This window comes from Pinus tabuliformis, chromosome 6 (genome assembly GCF_031772625.1).
Source record: "Pinus tabuliformis cultivar Carrire ecotype Pingquan chromosome 6, CPIR1, whole genome shotgun sequence".
In the NCBI taxonomy this organism is placed as follows: domain Eukaryota; kingdom Viridiplantae; phylum Streptophyta; class Pinopsida; order Pinales; family Pinaceae; genus Pinus; species Pinus tabuliformis.
In genome coordinates this window covers 577174443-577187175 of record NC_142292.1, presented here as the reverse complement: position 1 = coordinate 577187175, position 12733 = coordinate 577174443, and positions in this window count along the sequence as shown.

Genomic DNA, 12733 nt, shown 5'->3' with positions numbered 1-12733 from the left:
GGCGGGAACTTCTTACAGCAATTGAAGGGGAAGTAGAATCACCATCCCCAAAGACGAAGCACCCCGCTAGCACCGCCGAAACACCTAAAAAACCCAGAGAATCGCCAAAACCTAAGCAACCCTCGGGCACAACCGAGCAAGCGAAGAAACGCATAAAGCTAGGGAAACAGAAATGCACCCCTGAAGCAACTAGACATGCAGAAAAACGTAAGGAATTGGCCGCAGAAATACCTGCTACCTTAAAACGAAGGCATTCCTCTGGCACAGAAGAACAGGTTGAAAAACGCAGAAAGGTGGAGGCGGAGGAACAGATGGTCAGCACACCCGAACAGCCCGGGAGGCCTAGAAAGTCAGTTCGGTTGGCAAAGATAAGAGGTAGGCTGGAGAAAATCCAGCCAAACATAGGCCAGCCGATTGAAATAATAGAGGACCCTCCAGCGCCGGAACAAATACCTGGGGAAAACCTGGAACAAACAGAGAATGAAGTAGAAGCTGAAGAAGGAGATAGGGATGACGACTCTGCGGCCGAGACCAGCTATCCAGAGGGAGCTGCTGAGTAGCCAATTCGGAAGAAGGAGATGGAACAATTGGGGGGTAGCCATCCACAAAACCCTGTGGAGGAAGAAGAGATGGCCACCATTTTGGCCAGCCTTAGAGGTTATCCTTCACCCTCCAGTCCGGCAGAGCCTCCCGAAGGACCATTTGAGGAAGAGACGCGTGACGAATTGCATGATGGAATGGCAGGGGAAGAAAACCCCCCTGCCATCGACAAAGAAAATGTGAATACCGATCAGGAACAAGCCGTTCCTAAAACACCAGAAGGAAATCCACCCGCTGATGGTGGGGAGGATGAAAATGTTTGTCGGGAACAGGACGTTCCCCGAATGATGGAAGAAACCCTCGATGAAAGAGGAGCATAACTGAGGGCCGCCCATGTGCCCACAGCCGAGGCAAAAGAAATTAAGAAGTTGAGAAGAAAACAGCAGAAATTGCTGACCATTATAGCCCAGCTTCGGCGGAAAATTCGAAGTCTGAAAGCCAGTTTGAGAATAAAGAGGACTGTGAGAAGAAAAAGGAGGAAAAATACAGCTGGGTCCTCTCAGAGAGGAAGACAGAGCACCTATAGGCATCTAGTAGGTCGATATTCTGCTAGTAAACCTGCAGCTGTTCCAATTAATACTGAGGAACAAAATGTTGTTCCATCTAGAATAGAGCACCAGAATGCCTTTCCTATTGACATAGAGGAGCAGGCTGATATTCCAAACAGCCCATTAGAACCAACTGCCGTTCCAATTAAAGTTGAGCCACAAGACGACATTCCAGTTACAGAAGGACCACCGTACCCCTTTGTACATGTTAAGAAGGAGGGGGAAACTAGAGCACTTCACACTGAGACACCGCCTTCAAGGAGAATTAAGCGACGAAATGTAAAGGTCCAGGCGAAACTTCCGGCCTCCAGGGAATTATGGGAAAGGGATCCAAAAACCAAGGCCTTGCACCGCGAGATGAGACAGGCCCAACAAGAGGCTGAACAGCTACGGGAACAAATGATCCCTCGAGAGAAATATGAGGAGCTGCAACAGGAGGTTGAGCAGAGGATTCCTCGAGAAAAATATGAAGAGCTGCAGCAGGAAGTTGAGCAGAGGATTCCTCGAGAAAAATACGAAGAATTGCAGCAGAGGGCTGAGCAGTTAGAGCAACAAAGGATCCCTCTGGAAAAACATGAAGAACTGCAACAGCAGCTGAGAAACATGAGTGAATCGGAGAGTCGGGCTTTTGAAGGATGGCAGAAGGAGCAGGAAAAGGTTGCCAAGGTAACACGTCGACTAGATGTTGTTATTAAACAATTGGACACTGTATGTTCGTTGTATGATGATGTTTTGACTTGCAGGGCCCCCGCGAAGAATTATGCTTTATTCCTCCTTGAAAGATACCTAAGATTGAAAATAAAAGCTGTCAGGGTAGGTGCCCCCATTCAGATTAACACTGTTAATGATTTTATTGATTGTTGCAAACATTATGGGGTTAAGGTCCAACGATTATTATGCGAATTTTATTTGCACAATATGGTGCTTGAGCAGGAAACTGATCTAAACCCTGGCCCTTTTGTGGGGGATATACAGCTGCAAGCCTTTGTTTCATTTGGGGTCAACCAGTTAAAATGGCTCAGGGCTTACAATGCCTTTCAGAGGCAGGAGCACAGCCTGGATCTATGGGTCAGGGCTGAGCCTCGAGATCCAGTTCGCCTATGGCAATCACACAAAAGCCTTATGAGAAACCCTGGCGTTATGAAAATACTAGGACCCATGCATGAGGAGTTGATCCGAAATAGCTTAGAATACTTCCTGGTTATTAAAGATTCCGCCTTGGAGGCTGCCAAATTCCGTTATCGGATTTCCACCCCAAGCATCCAGCTCAGGGAGCCCTTCAGATATGAGAACTTTGAGCTGGCTACTGAACGATTGCCTTTTTATGGCCAGTGCATTCTGCAAGCTGGACCATCATGGTTAGGATATCGGTTCCGTAGCCCAATTATCTGGCACCCTGCACCAGGGTACCAGGCCTTGTATGATATGCTTGCAGATCAGTTGCATTATTTCTTTGATAATCTGGTTGCCTATCATGGTTGCAGACCCCCTCATGAAGTACCCTCTCCAGCCTATTCTCTTAGTGCTCTCCATGTTAATTATAACGGTTTCATGAGGCCATGAAACAGAGTAAGTCGGGGGGTGTGTAGAGCATTGGGAAGGTATGTTTTAATAAATGATTTAGAGATGTTTTAAGCAATAGTTGTAATCTTTTCTTTATTATAAAGTAGGGGAAATGCAAAGACAACGGGTCTAAAATGATCCAATCACTAACAGTTGTCTTCTCTACGCAGGAAAAGGTAAAAGCAGGAAGGCGCAATGCGAAACGAGGATTTGATGAGAAGATAACGGCTGTCCCTCCAATTCTAAATAAGGTTCAGACCAGGTCGAGTAAATCAAGGGAGATCAGTCCGAAACGAGATAAAGGACTGCCAGTTCGGAATTACAGGCCGAGTAAAGGAAAGCGTTAACAGTTTAGCGGATCCCTCAGGATCTTCGATCCTGAGGGATCGCTACGATCAATCATTTTTTCGACCAATGAACTTCGTCGTTAATTGTATAAAAGGAGGGTAGCATTGAAACTAGGGGATGACTTTTGTATCTTTAACTTTCTGTTCATGAATTTCATTGTCAGTTGAACTCAGACTATTGAGTCTCTCTGAGACTTAGTTTTGTACTCTCATTGATGCGTTAATATAATATCTCGGTGTTAATTTCTCCGTGTGTCTGAAGTAGTTTACGACAGTGCGCCATTGGAAGCTTTGGGCCCGGCTCCAACGGACACTGGCTTATTGTACCATTACAATTCTGCTTTGTGTGGTTTGTTTCTCAGAATCTGTTATGGTTACATGTTGTTTCATATTTACTCATCTGTATCTTTCCTGTTATAAATCTCTGTAACAAGTTCATATCATACTTTCAGGATTCTTCGCATACTGTTGATCTGAGTTGTTTGCACTAATTACAGAATTCATAAGTGGAATATTTCAGCTACAGGTGACTGGGGTTAATGGATTGTTGGTGACTATTGCAGATCGTGTACATATGATTGACGTTTCCTATCTTTAATGATTTGTTGTTCCATTTGATATACATATGATTGACGTTTCCTGTCTTTAATAATTTGCTGTTCCATTTAATCAAGCTGCAAACCTGTATAAATGATTGCTTTCCTTTTTGTATGCAAGTGTGTGCCAAGGATTGGAAGTGTAGACCTCGCGAGACTTAGTTTCTTTACTGCCATTCCATTTATTGCTGTTCCATTTACTGTCGTTCCTTTTATTGTTGTTCCATTTTTGAAGATTGTTGTTTCATTCTGTTTTCTTGCTTGCGTTTATTGAAGTGGCATGAGAGGAGGTTCAAGACTGTTGTGAGATACAGCAGACGCTATAATGCTCCCAGATCATGATCCATATTCCTTCATCAGTTTCTAGGGGGATAGGTTATTAATTCCATACCCTCGACCGACGAAGTTGCTGCGTGTGTGATTTCTTTTATGCAAAAGTAATTTAGCATTAGCATCCGTTTACTCTTGTATTCTTTAGATCTATACTACGACGCATTATCCTGAAAAATAGCCTCAAATTAAGATGTCCCTTACAATAACAAAATGCTCCCGGATTGTCTTGTAATGTGAGATAACTAGAGGTGAAAAAGACCCTTGTTACAGCTCCACAACATCCTTACTATCGCGGAGTAGTTTCATGCAGGTCTCTATGAATGCGGTAATCATGGATGGGTCCATGTCCTCAACTAGTCTCTCCTGACTCCTTGAGGTAGAGGCCTCAACGAAGCTTTTCTTTTCTTGCATAAATGTTTATTTTGCGTGCTCCAAATCAAACCCAGTCTCATTTTTTGGTGCTTTGTGGAACCATTCACCTTCTGCAGGTTGCTTCCCTTTATCCCCCCCAGTCATCGTTTCACTCTACAACATAATGTTTACCTTAGGGTCTTCCTCGTGATGCTCAACCCTCATCATCTAGAGATTCTGCGTCGGTTGCAGAGGCTACACCCCATTTTCCCGAATCTTAGCTAACAATATAGGGAAATCCTACGTTGCATGGTCAAAGTGAGAATAGTAGTGGCATGAAAGTTGCGTCGGATTCAGACAATCTCTTCTGTAGTGTCCTGGTCCTCCACAATTGTAACAAATCAACTTCCCTTGGCCTCTTCTAGGTCGCCCTCCACCTCGTCCTCGGCTGTGCCCCTAACACTCACCTCACACTCCCCCAGTGCCTTGGTCCAAAGGCCATGTTTCTTCCTACACCTTGTATGCAGGTGTCGTGTCCATCATTAATTTGTAACTATGCTAATTGTGCTCATCATGACCTACTCATTGACAAAAATTGCAAAAGAGTTATTGTTGTGTCTATACGAATTTTTGCAACAAATGGTCATTGTCGATCGCATGTTTCCTAGCCACTTGGCATATGGCACGCCATAGCATGGTCCCTATGCTTGGTCCTGCCACAGCCTCTAGACTTAGAGGCAATGGTCCCCCTGTTGCAACATAGTTCGCAATGACTGGATAGTGATCGTTGTCATGCCCCTGACCTTTGCATTTTAGGCACCAAACTTCTTCCTGTGGCTCTAATCAAGCTATTATGTCTTTCCTCAGACTTTCCATTTCGATGCAAAGGTTCTGTAACTGCACGTGAATCTGTTGAACCCCTAGATTATCATCTTGCATTGTTGTCTCGTGCAGTCTCATCGCGATTTCCAGAGCTTCTGCCTGGGTCCCAATCTTCTGTTGTGATAGCACAAACCTTAGGTGGGGCAGTAGCGAGGCCACAAACCATTTGTAGTGCTACTCATAAGTTAGGTTCATGTTGGCTTCATGGATTGTACACTTCAATCTTTGATCCAAATCCTAGGGCATCTCCCCAGGCTTCATCATGATCTCCTTGAATCCCACAATTGATTGCGCTTGAGACTTAGGTCTATTGAATTCTCTATTCAACGCAGTCTAGATATCTGCCAATGTGGACGTTGGGTTATCAATATTGTACTTAATATACCACATTTGTGCGTGGTCCTAAAAAACACTAACTAGTGTCACTTTCTTCATTTGGTTGTCCGTGATACCTTGAGCTTCCCATATAGCCTTTGTGATGAACCAAAACTAGTATGGATCTTCATTTCCTACGCCCTTGAATACAGTTAGATTTAAGCAGTTTTCCATATTGAACAGTGGTGGAGGCAGCGGTGGTGTGGGCGATAGGGTGAGTGGTGGAGGTGAGGATGGAGGTAGTGGGATGGATGGGACAAGGATGGAGGTAGTGTAGGTATTTGCAGGAACCCTTGTCTTATCAGATGAATAATGCTCAGTGGAGAAGACTGCACTGCTCCTTCGTTGTCACTCAACGGAGGCTAAATCAGCGGGCTATACTCAAGACCTTTTCTCCCACCGTCCCTAAAATACCTTCCACTTTACGTCGATCCAAACATCAAGGTAACTGAATGACCCACTTTTCACACAAGAGCATCTTAATCCAAGTATTTAGTGATTTCAAATACTTACCTTGCGGTCCTTTGAAGAAGTTACCCTCTGCTTCATTGTAACTAATAGAAGTATCAACCATCAACTCTTTCACAAACCCTCCTATGATGCAGTCGAGCCAATGGTTGACAGTGAGAATGATCTTATCCTCAGAAGCTTCCAATATCTTCACTAACTCTGATGTCCAAACAATCAGATTGTCAAGCCTCCACCTCCCTCGGCCGTTTACCAACTTCACGATCCACTCGTATAACTCAACTGGGAAGGAACGAAATAAGATTTCATGTATTTTTGTGTATAGATATCTGTCCAACCACTGTTCTTTCATCAATCGTGGATTGTTGTTCTCTTGCGCCAAAAATTCGTGGATATTTCTATCCAACCAATCTTCAGTCTCTTTCTTACTTGGATTCCAATGATGCAACATCACACATATCGTTATGCGGATCCCGATCCTGGCAACAGAACCATTTTTTGGCTTGATGGGCCCTGACCCAAGTTCAACATTAGTCAGCCAAGAAAATCCCTACACTATTGGAACTTTCAACATTAGTCTGTGGAGCGTGGACCAAAGTCTCACCCAAAGCAATATGGGGGGATGCAAGAACCAAGTTTCCACCCCCTGAGATGGTCGTGATGTTGAATTTATACCTTAAGTCCTTCCTTCACATAGATTGATAAGCCTTTAAGGCTTATCAATGTACTTTCTCTTTCATCTCTTAAAACCTCTGTGAAGGTATATGATCATCCCTCATGCAACCCTAAACGATGATTCAAGCACTTACGAGCCTCTGTAAGTATGTTACTGTATAAGTTCCCAAAATATCTTAAGTGTTCACCTAATTTACACATAGTTAGGATTATCTTCGTGTAGACATATATCATTATTTGCATTCATATAATAGATAGAAACATATACATTCGCGCATAAAATTAGCATTATAATAAATCCAGAACTTAACATAACATAATCACATGCAATCCACCGAGGCAAAATACATAGTAATTTTGAAATGCTTCTCTTTATTGATGATTTAGATTCTCAATACAGACTCTATCTACCTTGCCCACACAGCTGTAAGGGTCTGTGCACTTAGTTGTGGACTTCTACCCTAGGCCCCTACACACTCAGCTGCAGAGCCTCTTCCTATGCTAAGACTCTCGCTCTTAAATCTTTACAAACTCATCTAGTACTTCTTCTTCCCTTCCTCCTAGACTCCTCTAAGGCCTCCTTTTTATACAATCCCATGGTCTGTGGACCAAGGGAAGATCTCTAAAACTGACACAACCTATCTAGACTAAGGGTGGAAAACCCTTTTTGACTCCTGATATCTTCACACTCTACGACCACAAAATGCGGAAACTTTACATTTCTTTATACAAACTTCAGGCCTTCTAGCCCAAAAATTGGGTTTTTTACTGCAAAATTTACCCCCAGGGGACCCGTTCCCAACATTTCCCGACCTCCCGGTGGGAATTGCAGAACCTTCATGATCAATCACACAGGTATGTTGTAGGTCAGTCTTCAAGTTTTTTTTTGTTTTCAACTAACATATTTCTTGCCATGAGTGTTGTTATGTCTCCAAGCATCATAGGTGTTCATCTGTCTCTCAGTAGCACAAGTACATGGCCTTTAGGAGAATAGAGTCAAAGGACACCGTTGAGAGAAATACGGGGGTTGCAACCAAGAAAGTGTATATGAGCTTGATTGCCTATGAATACATCAAGTTTTTCATAGACAAGACATCAAGATAATATCGCAGCAACATCACAATGCGAAGCACCATCAGTAGCAGTAGAAGGCAACACACGTGCATGCAGTGAGTGCAAGAGGAAGGTTATTGACAACACAAAGGTGAAATAAAGTTGCAAGCTCAAGCAGATCCACTTGTGATGAAAGAAACTTTGGAGACTAAGGCTATGAGGTGACGATGCGACATGAAGGTTATGCAAAGACAAAGAATGGAAGAGAGAATGGGTTGCATGTGTTGAAGCAGAAACTCAAGGAAGAACAAGAGTTGCATAGACGAGAGAATGAGTTGCAGCAGGAATAGGTATAGTAGGGGGCATAATTTGCATAGATGGATGAAATTGCGCCTATACAAGTTATAGATCCATCCCAACATCTCTCACGAAGCAGACAAGGTGAGCAGTGCTATTAATCGCATGCAAAGGAATTCAACATTATGCATGTCATTGTGCACATGCATGCGATCACACCCCTTCGGCACAATCACTGAGGTGAAGACAAGAAGCAAGTCCAATAGGAGCTGAACATGTATTTTGACAAGTTGATGCACATGACCACAAACACATGCTTGGAGAGGAGTGTAGACACTATGCATCAAAATTTTGTCAGTCTGGTTGCACCCAGGATGACCATGCACATGTTATCAGACGAGTTGAATAGAGGAGCCATATCAATTCACCTGGATGCAACAAAGGAAAGAGTTATCTTCAACAAGATGTCACCATTGAATGCACGAAAACCCTTAGGGATGACCAAGCTTGGCATCATCTCACCACCTTCGATAATCACAAGGATTTCAAAGAGTTGGTGTCACCACAATGGTCTAAGTGCCAGTGATATCTTGCATGGCTTTCTCAATCCATTTTGTCTCACATGAGAACATGTGCATTGTAATGTAACATCTTGTCAAGTGGAAGTTCAAGTGTCGATAGTTGAATGTAGCAGTCATAGAGTAGCTGAAGAGTCATGAGGATAGATGAATGGTCTCAACGAGGAATATCAAGGGTCACCCCACCCATTATTATAAATAGTCCCTCTTAACTCATTATAGACGCTTTTGGTCAGCCAAGCTTTGATAGGAGTATGTTAGATAAATCTTAGAAAATATTGGAACGTGCCTTGGCTTCTCCGCTATGGAGAGCTAGTATATCCCTTTGGAGGAGGAGGCGGTTGTGGCTGTAATGTTCTGCTATTGGAACTAGTGGTTGGACATGGGTGTATTGTATGACTGGATCTTACACTTCTTAATATAATAGATCCATCATTTTTCATGCATATGTTGTATTGTATTCCAACTATCTTGAGTACTCTAAATGATATATGTATATATTTTCTTATGCATGTATGTGTAGTTATTTCTGTATATGTATGTATGAATATTTCTAAAATGTGATGTTGCTTTAACCATCACTTTGGATTGATAGCTAACTTTACTTCCACTTTTTGATTCCTTTTTTCTTGTGTGTTCCCTTCTTCACTCTATGCTATCATAGGTTTCTAAGGGGCGCACACACCTCACTCTCTGTGTGTTAGAACTGTTCATGCACCTTCCTTGTCTTGCCATAACTGTCACAACCTTGCTACCAATAGGGACACCTTACTTTTCTCTGTGTGAAACTATAGTCAAGGCATTACTGTACGACCCACTGTTGCGACTCCTACACCAAATGGTCTAAGGTATAATTTGTACTTCTTACCGAGGAGATCCCCTGACATGTTGGTGGGTCCATCACTATCAACATTTTGGCACTAGAAGGAGGTCCAAATGACAAGCTGAGTCCTCACATCTATTTGGAATCTCTGCATATATATCATGACTAACTATAGAGTTTCTCTTCCGGAGTGTATGTCTTATGGAAATGATTTCATAATCTCGGAAGAGATATCAAATAACTTGTCACATAAAACATATGATGGTGGAGGTCACGTAGCCTTAGTCACGCACGCAGTCATTATTGTAGGCTCATGCGAAAGACATGGAGTCTTCGAAGAATACATGACTTGTGCATTGTTCGTCTACATGCTTCGAGGGCACCCAATGCACTGGTGTTCCACACTACCCAAAAAATATATTCATTCTCTTTCTCATCTGGCCGCAAAGATAGACCGTGCTTTCAATCACTTTAACCATAAATCACTCGATAAAGAAATTATGAAATTATGAAAAGCACCCGATAAATTCGTTGAACAGTTTTACACAAACTTTTGTAATCTTGCATACTGATTCCTCGAAGATGAAATTGATTGGGAATTTATCAATGGAAGATTTAAGTATCTTCTTTACATATCTGAGCCCCGCTTAGAACACTTTGGTGATGGAGCTATGCAATCAGGGGTAGACATAGTTGTTGTCACAAGTGACTCTCTGACTTAACCTCATCAAATAGCTCCACCACCGCAGAGTAATGTGGGAGAACATGCACACATATCTGTTGAACGGTCACATCCTCCCACCCCACCTTCTCTTGATATCTATGTAGATTTAGCTTGAAATTCTATTGGTTGTCACGTGGATTCATTCTCTCAACCTCCATCCCCACATTTTATTGATCCTTTGGATTGTACTGTCTTGTGTTCTCCCATTCTGGGTTCCTCACCTCTTGTGAAAGAGGATCAAGTTGTTGACGGAGTTGGTGTTATGCAGCCAACCTGTGCCATCCTTCATGATGAGTGTGTGCAGGAATCTAAAGAAGAACCCACAGTGAAGGATGACTCCCTTCCAGCCACGCCTCATCTGCTTTATCTTGACATCCCTTGTGATACTGCCACTGTTGATTTCCCCTGTGAAAACTCATTTCTATATGTTTCTACTTCCGCTCATTCAAAAGACACGTTAAATGTGAATACATCATTACATTGTAGAGAGGACATATATTCTTGTGAAAATCTATCCAATTTGTCATCTGTCATTTGTGAAAACACAGAGGGTGAACATCCTTGCTTCTCATATACCGTCTACACAATTCATCAAATCATGAGGATTTCAACAAACACCTTGAATTTTCTGATCTTGGTTGTCGTGATCTCTGCACTTCTTCATCTGAACACGATGTTGATTCGATCATTGTTAATCTATCTAAGAAACTATTCTACAATGATCTATATGTCGACAAAGTCAAAATCCCCCAGACTATCGAGGCACTTTAGCCCGAGCTGATGGTTATGTCAGGCTCTCGCTGTCTTGAGGTTCATTTTACTTCTGATCAGGAAATTGTTGAAACACATAAGGCTCCTCATCACTCTGTTCTTTGCATTGAATATCAACGAAACACTGAGATTTTTCTTCCTCCACTCGAACTACATGATCCCATCACTCATGTGTTGGAGGAAACTTACACAGAAAGCACACTTACACAATGTAAGTGGTCTACCTTTCTCACATTTGCTTGCATGTCACAGTCAAGAGAATGCATACACTCAACATCTGCATGAAGTGTAGCATAGCACCATGGAAAGTCCACAGAGTGCATGTCGTGTGCTTTCACTCATCTTTGTTCTATGGTCACTTGTAAGCTGGAGTGTGTCTGCCTTCATCATTATATCTTTCATGCTTTCTAGTTTGCGCAACTGTGATGTTCGCAAACACTGTGTTCACCAACACTAGTCAACCAATGCGTCGGTGGCTGCATTGGAAGTATCATTTCATGTGAGACGACCCATGCACTGTTAGCTTAGGAGTAGGTGTAGTGTGTTCTTTATATTTATTTTCTTGCATGCATGTTTGCTTATTTCTTTGTGTGTTTGTTGCTTGCTTCTTTTTTTTGTTACTCACTTTGCTTGCACATTTTCTTCTAATTCTCGCTTTGCTTTTTGGTTTCTTTGCTTGTTATTGTCCGTAGGTTAGTTTCGCATGAACCATGGGTGACTCTTGAAATAAGTTGGGCAAAGTAAAAGAGGACTTGTGCAATTATCAACATTTGGTTATTATTTGTCCGTTCTATTATGTAAGAATATGTTGTCTTTATTCCATGATACATCAATGGAAAATACATATTGTTCAAAGTGAAACTTGGTGAAAACAAAATGCTTGTTAACTAGTATCACCTACTCTAGTTGGTTATTTTTGGGATGTTAATCCTTTTCAGCTCAGTCAAGTAGATTAAGGTGAGGGGGAAAACCTCAACAAGAATGTCAAAGGTATATATAAACTACTTCTTTGAAGGAACAACCTCCTCTGCTCTCAGTAAGCCAAGATCCCTCTTCCACCTCTTAAATGAATAAGTGCTATGCACAATTAGGAAAATGAAAAATGAAAAGGTAAAAAGTTCAAAAAAAGAAAAGAAAAATTAATGAGGTGAAAGAAGATAAAGGCTTCCTATGCAGAGAGGTGATGCAAGTAACTCCGCTGGGGTACTGACCAGAATCACTAGGAGTGAAGTGATGCTTGTGTTCCTACGTGGCTCCACCAGGGTACTTTCTAGGCCTGCTGGTAGTGGAGTAACACTAGAGATGAAACTAAAAATCTGATGATTATATGACTTGTCCACAAATATACCCCTCATCCGCAATAGAAACAACTGTGTTGGCTTGGCTTGGAATGTGTGTTTACTGACCAAGAGCTAGGAAGATGCTACATCTTACAATCGAGTAAGTGTGGAAACCAAGATGAACAGAGAACTGAACAATACTTCCAGAGGTGTTAGACTTTATTTTCACGAACAAGGTCCATTCAGAGAGCTAGAGTTATACCAATGTGTCGCCAAGTGTTTTAGCTACTAAGAACACCCTCCAAATTTTTTCCTTAGCTTCCTTTTGGAGCCTCCCTACCGACCATCTTTAGTAGCATGTCTTGCATTATCAAGTACCTAAGCTTCAATGGTTTTCTAGCATATCACGAGCATGTGCATGATAGCTTGTTGCATCATCCTCATAGGCTATCTCTCTAGACTTCATCCA